Raw genomic sequence first — 18,686 nt, forward strand, 5'->3', positions numbered from 1 at the left:
TCTCTCTCTCTCTCACTCTCTCTCTCTCTCTCTCTCTCTCTCTCTCTCTCTCTCTCTCTCTCTCTCTCTCTCTCACGCACGCACGCACACGCGCGCACACACACACACACACACACAGATACATAGGCGATATACAGACATAGAATACAGATAGATATACAGACATAGAATACAGATAGATATACAGACATTTGAAGGAAGAATTCGGTTACTTTGAATAGTATATAGTATATATTGCAAGAAAATATAAATTTGTAATATTAGTATCTTTTGTATTTGTCGCGCATTCTTATACTTTTTTATGCAATAATTCAAGAAGATTGCGGGTTGTGACGCTAATTCATGCGTTTGAAAATTACTTTAAATATATATACCACGCAGCGCATTTCGCAAGCTTTTGGAATAAAATCGCGGTTGGATGTCGGCGTTAAGCGCTGATTAATACGATAAAACTTTCGGCATTGCATTTGAATTGACAGCATCGTTTGTAAAACTGCATTGTACCAATTCAGCGATTACATTACATGAATGCGTTATCCGGTAAAAGAGATTACAGATTCGGGCGGATCGGGCGCCCCTATGAATTATGCCCGAAGCGAGCAAAATTCACGAGCGGCAAATGCAAAGCGCCAATATCCCAAGTAAAACTGCAGAAAGTTACGTGTACGACGCGATAGGAAAGTTGGCATCTTATTAAGATGCTGCGCTATTAACGACCGCGATTGATGTGTTTTTAACGAAAAATGGGCGAGGCGAACGGCGAAAGTTTAAATAAGTTCAGAAGTCGGTGCGTAGACGAAGTTACGGCTGGATTAAAGAAAGTATAGTATTACATGCGCTGCGCTAACCGCAGCTTAGTAAACTCGTCTTCCTCGGCAAGAGAAGTCCAATTAAATTAGCAAATAGATTAGTAGGTGTGCGTAACGACACGTCGGCTGCCTCAAAGAGAGAGAAAGAGAGAGAGAGAGAGAGAGAGAGAGAGAGAGAGGGTGAGAGAGTGAGTGGGAGTGAGTGAGTGAGTAAGAGAGAAAGAGAGAGATGTAATTTTTCCCGCGTATTTAAATAACCAGCCGTTGTATTTTAAGACCGTTCAAGGATCCATCGCGTTAGAAGATACGAGGTGAAGTTTTCTGAAAGTTATAAAAAAACCTGCCAGTAATCAATACCCGATATTGTTGCAGCAAAGGTTGCATTGCGATCATTGTCAAGTGTGAAAAGGTTAAAGGAGCACGCGCGTTGCACGCCTTGTGAAGAGATTTCTCGCGTAAAACGGAACGTTTCAATCTGCTTGTTTTTTCGCGGACACGACGATCGCAAAAATGCATTTTACGTAATATATCACCGCGACGTCAGCTGTTTGCCGACGGGACATAAATAATGCATGCGTCCCTAGACAATACTTTATTTTAATTCTTTTATTTTCAGACGTCAAAATTCAGGCAGTATTGAGAATTAATCTCATTTCCCCTTTACCGACCTCCGAATCTTCAGATCCGATCGAGAATATTGCGAGAGTAATATAAGTTAGTAATATAAGTAACATAAGTTTTCCGTGTTGCGTTCCGCTCGCGAGATTACGATTGCACGCGCGTAAAAAAATCGTGATATGGCTGTTTCGTTAATTCATAGATATATAGTCGAATTCATGATTTCTTTATCGAATCGACAGGATAACGTTGCAAGCGTAGTTGTACATAAGGGAAAGAGAAATCACCAACTCGGATAGGTACGTTTGGGCCGAAAACGGAACATGAAAACTACTTCGGATTAATTGAAGCTATAATCACCGCGCGATATCTACATGGCATTCGTCTGTCTCTCGTTTTGCGCGAGAGACAAAAAGGTCCAATTTATTTTCAGCGTGATGCGTCTCACTCTAATGAATGCCATCTATTCGTAACAGACCGTGGCGTCGTGTTAAGTTAACGCCTGACACGGTACTGTCAACCAGTTGGAACCTATTTTTCTCTTGACCGAGATTCGCGACCCTGTTAATAAAGTTCAGCAAAATCAGTTATTGTTTAGCAAAATACTTTTTCTTCGCTACCTGCGAATAATTTGCACGTAGAAACCTTATTATCGTTCTGTCTGTCAATGTGTATCGCGAGGTCAAAGGGAACACGTTCCGCGAAGGAAAAGCAATATCACCCTTCGTTCTTCGTGCTGAATTATGCGGACTCGTCTCGCGGGCGAGTTAGTACGCATTACGTTCGCAGCAATTTCTTCCGACAAACGCAATTTTCCATGCCAGGTGATGCCGCAATGCACACACGTGTGCACATGTACACGCATATAATATGAACGCGCAATGTGAGCGACGTCGCGATGTTTCCTGCATCGGAAGAAGTTTGCCGTAAATCCATCATCCGCGATAAACTTAACAACGTCATTATAGTCAAATGAATCATTACTGCCACGTGCTCCGCATTCGTGGCGTCGATTAGCCACAACCGAGGTACTATACCACGTCTCAGTCGAACATTATCTGACATTGTTCTTTGTGTTTTTCATCTATTTCTGTTTTATGCTTGAATAACCTGAATCAAAATTTTTATTTTCTTTTGGCTTCAGTATCGCATTTAACATCTATTTTGATACTCTGAATTTTGTATCAACTTTTTTATGTTTCTATCTAATGTAACCTTCTAGCTTTGCGAAAAGTTCTCTTTAGAAACTACAAGTGGCATTCTATACGTTTTCTGCCATTTAGAGGCGTTAAATAGAACTTTAATTTTCATGTGTATTAACCCTTTGCATTGTAGTACAAATTTGTACAAATTTGTACAATTAATTTCCTTAAAAAGTGATCTACTTAGAATGCAAATAAATGTAAATAAATTTTTCATCCCTTTATTACTTCCTTGTCGGTTTTTATGCCATTATCGTCAAATTTCTGATCTTCCTTTTGTATATTAAAAAATAAATTGAAATTGATGAAGTCGCACAGAACCGAGTTATAAGTTGGTAAAAATTCTTTGATGCAAATTTGCATCTGTGTGTCCTTGGTGCCTCTGGCAAGATGTGTGCACTCAGAGAGTTGAATATACACTGACCCTTTAGAATATACAAATGTTAGGAAAATCATATTGGAAATAGAGAATTAAATTTTCGATTCGGGAATACATCGTAATTTGCGTATTTATTCGCCCCCCTCACATGTCTACTTATAAATTATTTATCTGGCCAGCGCGATAATCTGATCTCTAATCTACACGTGCAACTAAGCGCTCGCATTAATCAAGCTTTGACACGTTCGCACGGGCTCATGTAAATTTTCCGGCAGTATAGTTGGTACTTACATGTATGTATATTATCTCGCCCCGACGGACATTGCCCCCTAGGTATAATAAAATCTTTCTCCCCCTCCTTCCCTCCCCAGCACCTCTCTCAGCAACTCCCTTCCTTTTCATATCTTCCACTTCCCCGTCCGTATTATATAGAGTCACGCACATGGGGGTGTTATGCTGGCGATGCAAGTTTTCGGATATCTTCTGCGCTTAATGGCTCTATAAAGCGTGAATTTTCAGGTAAAGAAACGGTCGGCCGAACTCCGACATTTCGCGCTTCCGCTATTTCGAAAGCGCATTAAAATATCAGACCCGATTTATTCCACGCGACGATAAAGTTTGCGAACAGCGGACTGACGGTTATACTGTGCGCGGATCGACGGTCGCACATCGAACATGTACGATCGGGCGGCCATGTTCAGGGTATCCGAAATTATGGGAAAGTGTATCCCGACAGGTGTCCCTTTCTGCGCCTTGTTTCCGCGCTTCTAAAACTTTTAGCGACGAAAGGCCAACGAAGACCGACGAAAACTGCGTACGAGCGGCTTCTCTCTGCTGAAAATTTCAGTGGCTCGAGTCGCTCGAGAAAGAACGCGGGAAGAATTTCCACAACACATATTAGCCATTGACCCCGTTAGACTTTTATCTTTGTAGTCACTTAGAGGATCGCATGTTTATTTCCGCACATCCTCGGATGTTCTTCGCGTATTAAAAATGAACGTGCGCGAACTTTCGCGCGATTGTCTCGACGTTTCGGCGAGTGTGATCAAACTGCTGAAACGCTGAGACCCAGCTGAAACGCGGCCAGCTGGGTGGCGAATGGTGGCACAGTTGTAACCCACCAAAGAATGAAATGTTTTCACCTGCAAAAATAATGGCCCGAGTCCATTTCCCCTTTGCCGGCAATTTCAAGCTTTTTGCTCGGAGATTTAACATAGCGTAAAAAATATTCTTTGAAAATGTATATCCTGTACGATTTTCCACGCGATATGAACCACGTGTTGTTCACTTTTTATTGAAAGTTTTTAGAGGCAACGCGCGGGTAAAACAAGGCTTATAACACGAAGAGGGAACTTTGGCGGAACATACGAGCGATTTTCATTGTTCAAAGATAAATTTGCTGAAATTATTTAGCGTCAATATTTAAATAATGTATTGTAACAATATATCCGGTGCATTTCCCACGAACGATATAAGAAACCTAGGAATGTACTTGACTTTTCCGTATTCTTCTCTCTTCTCTATTATTCTTCTCCTCACATACCGCTTTACAGAAGATATCTCCTAGAAACACGAGCTACGACTTGTAAATGACATGCATCGAGCACGACGTTATTCGTTATCCACCACGTGGAAGGGTGCAAATCGACCGAATGAAAACGGCGATTGTTATTCCTCGCGAAGGGCAAGAGATCGTGCTGCGTATCTCGAGGAGCCGGGAATAATCTCGCTGCCAACGACATGTTGTAATGAAATAACGGTGGCGGCGGCAATATTGGGGTTTGAGACGAAAAACAAGAAGAAAAGAGGAGAGATCAGCGTATCGACAGCGGGGTTTTTGCCTTAAAACGAGCAGCCGGATTAACGAACGACGTCGTCGTTGGCTTTGCGGATGCAAAGATAATAGCAAGTGAGGCGCGATCGATCGGGGACGCGTTTTAATCAAGAGCGCCGCGCGCGGCGACACGCGACAAAAATACGGCCGCGAATCGCCACTTGTCGTCTGCGTGATCCTCGCGGGTGGCGTTATGCGAAATGACGTCGAAGTTAGGCTTGGTGTTTCTCGAGGCCGTAGACATGGCGCCGTTGCATGGCGCGACTGAAAGTTAGTTAAGACATCTCAAGAGAGTAATCCCGCCGCACGTAAGGGAAATCCACCACGAGCGCGCGCGCACGGCGGGAAAAACTGCCGGTAACCAGTAGAGCCTTGTTCCTACCGTTTTCCGGCGAATCTTACCCGGACACGCGTCTTAAAGTCTTCCGCTCCCGATGGCGCAGTCGTGAAACTAATAGAATGAACCCTAATTGGCCCGTGGAGATTTTCCGAACTTAATAATCCTTATACTTCTAAATTAGCCGGCTTCTTGTAATCTTCTGAGAGTCTTTCGAAATCTTAATCAACTTTTTTTCCGGACGTTACTTCGGTACTTTGGCGGCGTCGAGTGGCGGAAACGCCCCGAGTATGCACCGTGACTGCAATTCAACTTCCACATTTTCCGCCTTCTTATACTTCGAAATACGTGGCGCGAACATGTTCGGAAAGATACATCTCTCGGATCCTGTCAAAAAATTCCGCGAGCAAATCGAGCTTGTCGGTTTCCACCATTTTTATCGACCGATAAAATCCATAATTTTGCTTCCGGCTCGGCTGGTTTTGCCAGAGCGAGAATGTCGCGAACCGCGTTGTAAATCATTTTACTGCTCGCAACTTTTCCGGTGCTGAAAAATAACGTTTCCCCGAGATTCTGAAGCCAGTCGCACGAGAGAGCCGACTATAAAAGCGCGAAGCGCTTTTTGAAGCGAACGTTAAGAAAACGCCATGCCGTTTTGAAGCGTAAAGTGGAGGAAATACTCCAAAAGCCGCGAGAGCGAGTAAAACAGCGTGCGAATAATGTGTTCGCAAACACAACGCGAGCCTTCTCTTTGTACCGCGGCCGCGAAGGTGGAGAAGCGGCGTGCAATACGTTTTCGCCGCAGCACAAACCCTGCGGAACTTGGCATTGTGGCAGTCTCGGCTTGCGCTCTTTACGAGTTTCTACACGAGAAGGAAAAAAGAAAATGCGTACGTGCAGCAAGTGTATTACGGCGTGACGCGACTCCCAATAAGGGATGAGACAAGTTACTACACACGTACATACGCACACGTGCGCGAGTTCTCACACTGTGCAACGGGAATTCAACATTAATGTTGAACGAGATGCAAATTTAGAACGCGCACATCGTAAAGTATAATAAATACAAATGCGATGAGTGCTGAATTTCCTGGTGAAGAATTTATCCATTCAAGTGGCCATGGGTGCGTCACACCTGTCCTCCTCGTGGCCACACATACACCACGCGAAATTCAAAGCCCGATCTTTATTCTTATCGGCAGCACGCAGCGGTGCATTTTCCCCTCGTCAGATTTTCGTGCATTGAATCTGAAATTAAGTCTAAAATTTAATTTGCAAATGCAGGCGGAGAAATTTGCACGAACCGCGATACAAGGCCAAATATATTACACCATAAAACACAGACACACAGGAATGAAAACAAATGCCGTATGAATAAACATAGGAGCGAGATAGCGAGATAAAGTAAATGAGGATAGATGCGTGTACACATACGGCGTGAGTGCATGCGCACTGTTTTCGCATCCTTTTAAAAAGGAATCGATCTCGCCCCCGCCGCCAACCAAGTCTATTTCCCTCATTCCCCAAGAATAACATAATCGAGTTCCTTCAAGGAGCCGCGCACTCTCTTACATCGTTCTACACATTTGCCCCCCGCGTTATCTTAATAGCGTCGGAAGCGAGCACAATAAAGCCTATTTGCATATCGGTGCACATAGGAAAACGAGTAATAACCTAGGTTAATAATACGAAAAAGTGTGAGTAACATTTGACGAGCATCTGCTCGTTTCGTGTTTCCGGGGATTACAAGCGGTGGAGAGTGAAGTGCGTATCAGGTGTACGACGTAAATTTTCAATCATAAATTCCAAAACGTCCTAGGTAAGGGAGGAAGGGTAGGAGAAGAAGGAGACGCGATGCGCATTTCCAGGTCAAGTCGTCGCAAATCTTCGCGTGAAAGGCGATAGTCGAATTGCGCGGTAGTCGAGTTGCACGACTCGGGCATTATGACGGGGCACGAGTAGCGATTACACGTGCCGATAACACGTGATATTACCATACGCCGCGCAATATGTATACGCGGCTACGTAGGGCGCGATAAAGAATATATCTTTATCTAGGGAGAGGAGAGCGTCGTGAGCGTGAAGCATCAGGTAGCTCAGTGGTTTAGAGCAGTCGCCCGGCAAGCGAAAGACCCGGATTCGAGTTCCGGTCTAGCAAACGGCGCTCGCGATATTTTTCTTTCTCTGGAACGAAAAGATACGGAGATCCTGAACGTACGGCGTCGCGCCGCCACTTAATACGCCCTATCAGAAATAGCGTTATCTTACGATAAGCAAAATTTAGGCTTGCGATTATAGTTGCAACTATACACAGCAACGTGTAACGAAGAGATGAATCGACTCGTCATAACTCGTGGCCATTCCGCTGACATTTCAAGATGCAACTACAGAGACGATCGGATTTATATCTGAACGTCAGTCACGAATCTCTTCACGTGAGTTCGATTTTACTAAGCAGTCGTGTAATTCTTTCCCTTATGAAATCATGAGAAATGAATAATTTTGCAGCGCTTGGAGGCGAATCCTTTCCTCCAATCTAAACACGTAGACTTGTTAAAAGTAAATACTTCCATGTATTTTTAAATTTTTCACTTTTCACGAGTTCACACCAGGGGAAAGATTCGTGACTGACCTCCTGGTTTTATCAAGCGACGAGTCTACGATATTGTGCATGGGGACAGTTTACGTAGTTAGATGGAGAACACATAGACAAATGCAAATACCCAAGTGGAAAGAACAATCTCTTCCTAGCCAGTAACTGGCTAGTCATTTTGATTATTGGCGAGTTTTTGGTCAGTTTAAGCAACATTTACTTCGTCAATAACTAAACAGTAAAACTAGACAGTAAAACGAGAGTTTCTAATCAGTTTTTTATCAGTTTTTAAAAAAACTTTTTTCTAAAAAAACAAAATTCTATCAAACAATTTTCATCTCATTCGATTTTCTCTACATTGTAAAATATTATATATTTTACAATATTATATATTTTATTCAATATTAAAATAACGTGAAATTCGTATTTCAGATAATAGAATATTTCCATGTGCAAATTCATTAATTATTGAGATAATTATGACTTTATTTCTAATTTTTTTTTTTTGCTTAGTTTCTGGCTAGTGAACAGTTATTCCTGGAATTTTTTCTATTTGGACAATAAGATTTGAACAGTAAGAAAATTAATCAATCACAATCAATTATTCTTGGACTGTAACAAAAATCATTTACCACGGTTGGTCAATTTACTTACTGTTCAAGTTTTACTGTTTACATTTTCCTATGTGCCATGGGCCTCGCATAAACGACGAGACTGTAACGCGAGATATTAAAAATGGTTGGGGAAGAAATAGCGCACATGCGCAGTAGTAAACGTGAATCGAGAATATAGACTCGTGTTTTCACTTTTCCGAGTCTTTTTAATACTTTGTTTCATAATTATCATTCATGTATAACCGCGGTGGTAGTAACCTCGGTGTCGTAAAAAATTACGTATTCTAACGTGTTGATTCGCACCTCTTTTGCACCTCTTTTGCATCACCTTGACTTTACTCCCCTCTCTCATTCTTTCTCTTCCCCCTCCCACTCTCCCTTTCGCACACACACGCACTCACTCTGTGGATCTTCTCATTCAAAGTGAGGAAACTTTTCTTTGAAGAAGCTTGTTGAAACTAGAAAAAAGGTCTCCTCGACTTTTCATTCTCCATTTAATTAATAAGATATCTCGAACGTTTGCGTGTCGAGTGTTTACGTATCTCACGGTTGACTTTTATCACTTTACTCTCAAGCTCGTAACGTAATATTTGCGGCATTTTTCGTTGGTCACTCTGGCATTAAAACGTTCTACGCACTTACAAAAAATTGAATTTTCACAAAGAAACGTGATGTGTGGGCAATCGAAATTGTGTGGGCGCATCGAATCTACATATTTTAAACAATTCTTCGCGAGAAATTAATATTTACTTTTCACCGGAAAATGATTTATTTATTCGATTAATTATTTATTTGATTTATGAGCGTCCAGTTTGTCAGTAAAGTTCATCGTTTTGATGATCAACTGGCCGACATATATGGATTAACGCTCATGTCGGTACTGTTTTACACTGAGAAAAGTTTCTCGGTGTATCAGACAATTTATCGTTTGTCGTCAAACAAATCGAACAGTTACTGTTGCGAATCATTTCTCATCATTTGTCATTTTAATAAATACACATGTTGCCTGAAATAACAATCACATTTGTTCTTGTCCATTTAGGTTAGTTGCGTCTCCATTACAGAAATGTTGTTTAGAGCAGCAAATTGAAAGTAACAAATCATTTGTTCCCACTATAGGGACAGTTTTTCTGTCCCATATCATTTGTTGCGAGTACTGATATTTTGTTAAATTAGGAAAAAAATTTTTTCTCTCAGTGTATCGCATCATACTCAAAGAGCGTATCGACTTTTTCCCTCAGCAACATACGATGCAATCTTACTACGTTGAGCGAGCAACCTCTCAAATTAATTGACGAAAGGATTCCGGCACGACGCAAGGGAGCAAACGCGCACCGTGAAGGAAACGCACACGAAGACGCACCAAGGAAATTACTCTGATAAAAGAGGGAGAGAGTTGGCGGGGTGGGTTTCATGGGGAGCGGAACCGTGTTGTATCATCCCCGTGGGATTACGTAAACAACCCTGAACCAACACGCGTAGTCGAATTGGACACACCCTGCTCTTACTCTGTGGCGCATCGCCCGAAATTTCGGACCTCGAGCGCGCACATATCGCGCGTGTGTGTGCGAGCAAATAAGGTATCCGCAGGGAACACTACCAAATTTACGACTCCGTAATTTCGAGTATCGCATCGCGAACGTGTACCATCGTCACACGCGAAATGTATCGGAATCCTAGCTACGCTGATGTTAGGAGGAATTACGATCCGTTTGCCAATCCGTGGCGGATTAATGTTGTTATTGCGCTTTGTTTCGCGATGTTCTTGGTACTTTTCATCCGTGCCCTTCCTCGTGAAGACGCGATATCCCGATTTATGTAACTGGTCGATCTCGCTTGCAAATTCTGAGGACTTAGTCATGGGTGAATCGGCTGTCCGAAGGGATTCTCCGTAACTACCGTCTGCTTGTCCGTTTCACTCGACAACGCGCGATTACGTTGCTTCTTCGTGAAGTACATCCGAGCGGACGACAACCTGCCTCCAATGCACAAGTGTCGTCAAAGTTTCACTCGATGTTGAAAAGCGACATAGAGAGAGAGAGAGAGAGAGAGAGAGAGAGAGAGAGAGAGAGAGAAAGGAAGCGCGACCGTTACATTGAGCGCGCGGGGAATTACAGGTACGGTAAACTACTCCGGATGTCGGAGTCGCGCAAAGATGCTCCGCGAATTGCGCTTTTAAACAAGAATTTTCTCGTTAAATCTCCCAACTGAAATACATCTAACTTACGACGTTCATCTCTTAGAGTGATCAAGTTAGAATTAAAGTTTGCTCCCTTCTTTTGTGTTCCTTCCCCAAATTACCTATACTGAAGAAAAATAAAGACGAGAAAGAGGGAACTTTGGGTCTAACTCAACTTTTTTCCAAGTTTATACCCTAAATTGGGTGGTCGTTGACGTTGGTTAACTTCACAATACGAAATCAGTCCCGGAACTTCATTGTCAAACATGTACACGCACGTCACTCTTGTAGCCTGATGAAGCTCCTTTATCCAATATGGTGCAACGAGAACGGCAACAGCTGTTGTCGGGCAAAACCATTTCCATTGTCACCAAATGAGACTCGGTTCGTATAATGGACGGCGAGGTAAAGCTTCATCGTCGGCACAACGCTGTCCGTTAGCAAGCGACGGGAATTTCGGGATAATGGAGGACCGGCCCAGGGATAAGTCCCACGACCCGAACGGAGCCACTTGTTACGCGCAATACGATAGAAATTGTTTCCTCGGCCAGCCGGCCGACGTACGTCGTACGTTCACACGAACATCGCGGCCGCCGATCGATATTGCGCTCATGCTCGTGTGCAATCGCCCGAGGTAGGTGGAAAGACCTAAAAGGAAGCGCCCGTCATGGTAATTGATGGACAATCGTCCAACTCCCAACGTCGCATATTGACTATCCGCGATTCGTTGAGATGCACTCTGGCGTTATTGGATATTAAAGCTAGATATATCTTGCTGCGCGTTAATTGTAAGATTTCTTCCCAGAAAGCGCCGCTTTGGAAGAAGGAGTGATCTCTCTTTTTTTTTTTTGCTTCCACAGTTATATAAGCGTTAATTTGCCTCCAACGCGACGTGAACAAACGGCAGTGAAAATGAGAATTTATTTTGCATCTTGCAAATTAGCTTAATTAAAAGAGATGTTAGATTTTACACGAGTGGAATATAAAACACGCTTGTCGGCGAGTATCTTGTTAGAGTCATTGCGTACTTTGTATGTCATCACGAAAATAAGCAAAATACGCGAAAGGGAAGGGCGCGCGCGGATCGATGTATACATGACGCAACAGTGGTTTGAAAAATTCACAGAGACGACGCCGGAGGAGTAAAGAAACCCTCGGATCCCTGAAGATTACTATATCATAAACTCCGAATAGAATATTTATAAGAAGTTGATTCAAAAATACAAACTCTTCCGGAGGGCATGGGTAAGAACAATATTGTCGAAGGAATTGTTGGTGCGTGCAGAAAGCGCTTTTGCTCGCTGTGCATTAACAAAATATTATACAACTGCACTACTGTGTGCGACAACTCAGAGAAAATTATATTTTGCGTTCGCCACTGCAGATTTATTCATCGAACGACAGAGTTGTTGCTGCGTGCACAATTTCGTAATGCGGGAAGGACGATCCTTCGAATCAGACGAGACTTATTTCTGCGCGACGAAACTGCAGGGAAGATTGCGTGTTTATCAATACTCCTACTAGGTGCTCACGTGCCACTCTCACGTGAGCTCAATTAACTGAGAGTAATATTCGTGATACAGTGCTTCGCATTTAATGATTGTCTGTATTAATGGCGAAACTCGCAGTACGTTGCGTACCACGTTAACTTTGAACATTTTTAAGCAAGTTTTCGCGAATTTTGTAACTCGTCTCGTGTCTCTTCTTTATCTTTTTTTATCTAATTTCGTTCTTGTTGCCCGACTTCCGAGTAGACGTAACGCATTTTGCGAAATTACCTATTGATTCCGCGGCACAGACCTGGACAGACACGCGACTCGGGCGCGGTTTTGAAGTAACAGCAAACCCATCTAACCGCTTGATGACTGCCGTACAAAACTCGTTGCAAGCCGCAATCAAACTTGCTACGTCGTCGTTGTTATTTCAAATTGTCGTTATTAAAACTATGAACTGTAATGCCCGGCTACCATTTTGCGCGGCAGACGCGGCGCAGTTTGAATCATTGTAACTACACATCGGAACTTCGCCGTTACCTGCAACGAAGTATTCTCATTTCAACGTCGCGAGGGAAATGAAGTTGCTTCGTGGACACGGTTTTGACGCGGCTGGACGCGTCGCGCGAATATTTTAACATCTCCACAATTCGCCTTTCACGGAACGGTGGATCGACGGCGATTTTCTCGATGAGCAATCGAGAGCGTCACGTCACTCGTGCAATTTCAAAAAGCCACGCTCGTATTAACGCGGCCGCAAGAAAGGACAATAATCAGCTGCCCGACCCGTCAACTTCGCGCCCGATTAATCGAGTTTACGCAAGATCACAGCGACCCAATCTCCCAATAGTGGCACGAAACTTCAACGTCGTCACCAACAACTCACCCGCTCTCGCTCAGAACTCGATAGTTTAACAGGTGTCCAACTTCCGCGCGTCGTCTTGCCTGTGAACAAGCAGGCACCTTCGAGGCAAGAAGCGCGCAAAGGAGAAGGAGCCTTCCTCAGGACGCCGAGGGCTCCTTCAAACAAACATTGCGCGAGTGCTGCGCGCTCGAACTTCCTGCGAAATTCGTGCGGATCGAACCCATCACCCGCGGTTTCTCACTTCACTTTTCCCCGCGAACGATCCCGAGGAACGCGTCCTCTCTCCTTCACGGAAGGTGCTCACTTGTTCACTGCTGCTCTTTATCCCAACTTGCTCGAGGGATAATAATCGATACTCGTCCTTCGGCTAATTGGATCAATCCCAACAGATGCGAAACGATTTGCTCACTTAGCCCGAACGTTATTCGCGTGACCACATCGGACGAGAAAAGACGGACAAACAAAAAGACAGACGGACACCGCTATCGCGACGGGCAACCGCGTGCGGCGTTGTCGGTGACGATCGTGACGCATCTCTATCTCTCACTGACCTGATTCCGCAGAGAGTCCACCTTCCTAGCTGACGAACGCGCGGGAACCGAGGCTCATGTCAAAGTCAGCGGAGCGACAAGCAGCGGACGACCCGGCGGAGAACCGACTCTCTCTCTAACGATGGGACCTCGCGATCCTTTGGGCTCCTGCCGCGCTCTGTGGCGTAGCGCGTACCTGAAGCGATGCGTACTCGGTAGGGACGGCGGGGGCGGCGGAAAGGCACCGACGACGCCGACGCCAACCATGGCGCACCTGCGCGCCTTGATGGCATCGCGCGGCTCGCGAACGCAAAACCCGGGCCCACCTTCAAGCGACCGGGACACCTGAGCTTCTGTCCCAGCAGCCACCTCACCCCGTCGCCCCCGTCACCCCCGTCGGCGCCTGAGAGCGTTCCGCGAAATCCCTTGGCGGAGACGATGAAGTCGATGACTGCCACCTGACGATTCTCTTGGCAAGAATCCAGTGTGGGCTCGTGTGTGGCTCATCGTAAGCTATCGGTGAGAATGTGAAATCCGGGAGAAAAATACGGCGGATAGAAAACGATGATGGGAATAGCCGTGTAAGGGTTTGGACAAGAACGGTCGCTTTTGAAATTTCTCTCCGCAAGATACGAGGGAGGAAGTAGGGATTCGAATCGATTGGAAATTCCTATCGATGCCTCAATATCACGCAAGTCACCGCTAAGAGAAAGAGAGAAAGAAAGAGAGTATGTGTACTTAAAGAGAGTACATTCGCGGGCCGAATGCAATCGCGTGCTTAGCTCCACTCGGAGGCTTTTTAACGGCGCTCCGTTGTACCGAACGACGAGAGGAAACAATGAAAGGGACAGAATCGTTTCAGCCGAAACGCAAGTAGTACAAGCGTGGCGCTTCCCCGACTGATAAGTTCAAGTGGAGAATTCAGCTCGCTGTGATGTCGCATTCATGGCTACCGACGTTTTCCAATTAGCAATTAACGTTTCGTCGAAAGCATCATACGGGGTAGAGTGATTCAACGGTGTATTATTTACACAGACGGCGCCAGCTGAGTTTGCCTCAGCGCCGCGTTAAACATGGCGTTGAAAACACTCTGCCGTGAATTCGATGGCATTAATTACGCGGCCGCGGCACGCTCAAAAGCGAGCTTTCGCAGGGAAATCGAAACCCGCAAATCGCGAGGTCCTCCCGTCCGCAAAATTGTAAAAGGCTGATTTCTTTCGTCGAAATAACGTTTCGTGACATGGCGTGAGACGGCGCGTTCGCATGTGCACGAGAGGTATCTTCGTCTTATTTTGTTTTAGTGCTTACCGAGAATTTTGTATGGACTCTCGTGTAGCTAAATTGCGTGTGTCGCGAAAACGTGACTCGTGGGCTTCCGTGTGACATTAACCTCTTCCGTACAGCACTCGCGTTTATTGCCAGCAAGAAATGTAAAATTTTCATGAGTTGTTTGTGCATAAGTTTTTATTGATATTCTGAGGATTTTGCTGACACAGTCATTTTTTAGATTTTATGTGCGCGCGTAAACTAACATGTCATATACTCTCCTCTTCTCTCCACTGTTACGTGAGATGTGAAAATGTATAAGACGATGTGTGTGTGTGCGGAATATACTAGGTGACAGAGTCTCGTAATATATTATTAGCCACATCGTGACTTGAGAAGCACGAATTAGGCGTGTATCTGGCGCGGCAACTCGACTTACATTCAATTCCGATAAACTGAAATCAATAGAGTCGCTGAATCATTCATTCAGTTCGTTCCACTTCAGTCTATCTAAGAAACGCGCGTCAACTTACATAAAGCAGAACTCACCGTCGTGACAAAAGTCGCATAAAAAATTTACATCGTCAAATGTCGCGTGTGAGTTTAATTCGATTTGCCAGTGTTTCTTATATTATAATCAACTCAGCTACTTTACTTGACGGAATTACGTTATTCGATATATGTCTAAAATAATTCGTAACATATACACGGAGCACAACTGCTGGGTGATATTTGCGCATCGTGTGTTTCTTTTTTCGAGACTATCTTAAAAAAAGTCTATTAGGAAACTAAAAAAACTAAGGAAAATCTACAAAAGAAAAATATTTTTACTGCACGCTCTTATTCGATATATTGAGATCCCAATGAAAACAATAGATCGTGACGGAGGTATTTCGCAAAATATTTTTCTCTTTCGTTTAAATTTATTCCAAAAAAAGATGCACAAGTACTTTCTATATTCGCTGTACATGAGAGTGTACATGTGTACATGTGTACAATAATACAAACACACAGAGACGTACTCGCATTCGATGGTGCGCTGAATGTTGCGCGTATCGAACGGAGAGTAAAGAACACAGAATCGTGGTATATATGTGTGTATGTATGTGTGTGTGTGTCACATAGAATGTGACAAATAATAAATGACAGACCCGCGTGTCATTTTTTGACATTATTGGCAGACGTCACACCATCTCTGGAGATATCTAATTCTCTTCTATAAGTCAATTATGAAAAACACGTTTAGCTCGTGAAAACGAAGTTCTTTTCACTTGTTCTCTTTAATTCGTTCTAATTGAACTACAAGGAATATTTATTTGTGTATTTTTAGTCGATCAATTGACGAAAATATCCGAGCCTGTTACATCAAATATAATTCGTTTCCCGTGAAACGTCGTTAACAAACCGATACAACTATCTAGAAATCTATATATATTTCAATACTCTAATTGCAAATATTCCTACATACAGCTTATGTTGCCGCCGTATAAAATCCGGTATTACTTTTACATAAATTTTACAAATTACTTACAATCAATTTTTATGCTAACGTTAAATTTATCAGTCAGACTTTGTGAAAAGGAAATTATATTTTCAAATAGCTTGTCACATTTATCATATTGATACTAGAACGTCAAATAATTTATATAGTTGCGAGAACAAAGCAACGTTTAATAACGGATGATTTCGAGATAAATAATGTACAATAATGTCGGATAATGTTTATCAAGTTATAGATGCTGTGACGGGGCGGCACTTTGTATTTTAGTGAATCAATCATTGCGAAATTTTCGCGTTAACAAGTGCACCGAATGAAACGATTCATAGCCGACATTAAATATGCAAAATCAATTTCATATGTTTTACGTGTCGAGTATGCATATTGAGCACAATAACTCGGAAGGTTTAATCCTCAACAAGTTCATCGCTTTCTGCTGTCTGCTAACTGTACATGTCGCGCAACGCTATAAATTAGAGTCATTTGTCTCGCAGATATTCTTAGGCATCCCCTTACATGTATTAATCATTTGTGAATACATTTTGCACGGCAAAATCCACTTCTCGGCATCGCCGCACGAAATCTTAAAATCATAATGCGTTTCGCTTAGTTCAAAATAATAAAAATTTAGCTTGATTTTCTATAAATAAAGTCACATACATTTTTGATAGAAAAAACAGGTAATACTCATAATAAAACTCGTAAAACTAGTAAAAACGGCATCTATTTGTGTTCTTCCATCAATAATTTGTTTCCATTAAATATAATAAATTCAAACCTAATTAAAAAATTGAACCGAATTTTTAACAAATAACACCGTCGCTCTTATATTCAACTTAATCGGCTGATTAAAGATTGCAATCATTTTTCTCGATCGGTTTCACAAAGCGTCTCCTCGTATTCGATAGAAAAGAGAGAGAGAAAGAGAATTTGTCTTTTAATAATTATCAGGAGATAAATGTTGAATATGAAATACATTGCGAAATTTACAGAGATAAAAGTGCCACAACCTTTAATCCGACTACACACCGAAGTGAGTCGGCGAAACATTATAATTCCAAGATGAAGAAGGAACAATGACAATTTTCATTCTTCTTCATCCGCTCCCTAATACCTCGGAACGGTTAGCGGGGGTCGATTTGAGGTCAACAGGATTTCAAGATACCCCGTGCGCATAAAAATACTCTCGAAAAGATTATTCGGACTAACGCCGCTGACATGCCAAATGCGCGAAGGCTTAACACCTCTCACCCACGAGACAGCCGCGGCTAACCCGCTGACCCACGTGAGCATCGATATCATTAATGACGAGGTACGTACACACACGTACGCACGCACACAGACACGCACGTACGCACGCGTGCGTCCGCCGCAGCCGCTTTAGCTTAAACCGAGCACGGCGAGGGGTCGCCGAGAGAGCGAAGAGGGCAAACGACAGGCAACAACGAGCGCCGCCAACTGGGTCAATACTGCCGCTCCTGTCCTTCGCTCGCCTCCACTGACGACCGGCCACCCCATTTCTTCTTACCTCCTCGTTCACGCGAAGCCGGGACGCTGTACTATCGGGACGCAATAATGACAACGCGGGCAACAATGTGGCACGCTGCGCTTTTGCGAGCTAAACTCGAACTTGCTGTTGTTAGAAACTTGCTGTAGTCTCGCTGCGCGAAAGTAAATATATTCTCGCTAAATATTTTAAATGAAATCAAGTTACGCGCACACGCCAGTAAAGTGACTACATTTTCGCCGAGCGTAAAATTATTTTCCTTTTCATTTTTAATTTATTTTGTAGTTATCTCGGCAAATGAGATAAAACGGCTGCAGGTGGAGAAGTTTAGATGTGTTCATTATTTACGTATATTTGGCTTCTTTTGAAGAAATATTTGATTCTTTTTATAAACGTGCAGAATTTATATATTTACATACGTATTGATATGATTGGAGAGAGAAGATAAAATACAAAGTAAAACGAGAATAATTCAAACAGAAATTTTCAAGCGACAAAAATGGAGTAGTAACTATATGAGTCATATATGATTTGTTATAATATTTTACACCATAAAAAGAGCCGCATGCAAAATGCAAAACGTCACGATAACTCGTATATGCCCTCTGCAGTCTACTTTCGCCGAGTAAAATATGCATTGTCGGCAAGATATTCATGAGTTGCCTTTATATCAGAAACCATCTTAATTTTTGTCTCATAATACATACAGACAGATTATATATAGATTACATAGAAAATAGTTTCGGTAACAGGATGAGACGAACGTATATCGGGACAATTTTCCGACCCAGCTGCGGTAAGAATCTAGGTACGAAGAACCATAATCCACGTGAGATCCCTCGTGATATATAGAATGCCACAGATTCTTCGAAAAAAATATCTCGGTTGGAGATTTTTCAACAGAATCACGCCAGTGAATTATCTTCGCGCGCGTCGCGATCGAGATAATTGCACGAGTAATC

General features: G+C 43.1%; 1 protein-coding gene across 2 annotated transcripts in view; it reads right to left on the reverse strand.

The window, feature by feature from the left end:
- Nucleotides 1–13,642, reverse strand: part of LOC116844737 (leucine-rich repeat-containing protein 15) — a 112,870-nt gene extending 99,228 nt beyond the window's left edge. For both annotated transcript variants that reach the window (XM_032816696.1, XM_032816697.1), the window contains exon 1: nt 13,475–13,642. The gene's annotated coding sequence lies outside the window, so the exon portion shown is untranslated. The remainder of the gene's footprint in view (nt 1–13,474) is intronic.
- Nucleotides 13,643–18,686: the final 5,044 nt, after the last annotated feature.

The sequence above is a fragment of the Odontomachus brunneus genome, unplaced genomic scaffold (genome assembly GCF_010583005.1).
Source record: "Odontomachus brunneus isolate Ranch 3 - 2012 unplaced genomic scaffold, Obru_v1 Obru_scaffold_045, whole genome shotgun sequence".
In the NCBI taxonomy this organism is placed as follows: Eukaryota; Metazoa; Arthropoda; class Insecta; order Hymenoptera; family Formicidae; genus Odontomachus; species Odontomachus brunneus.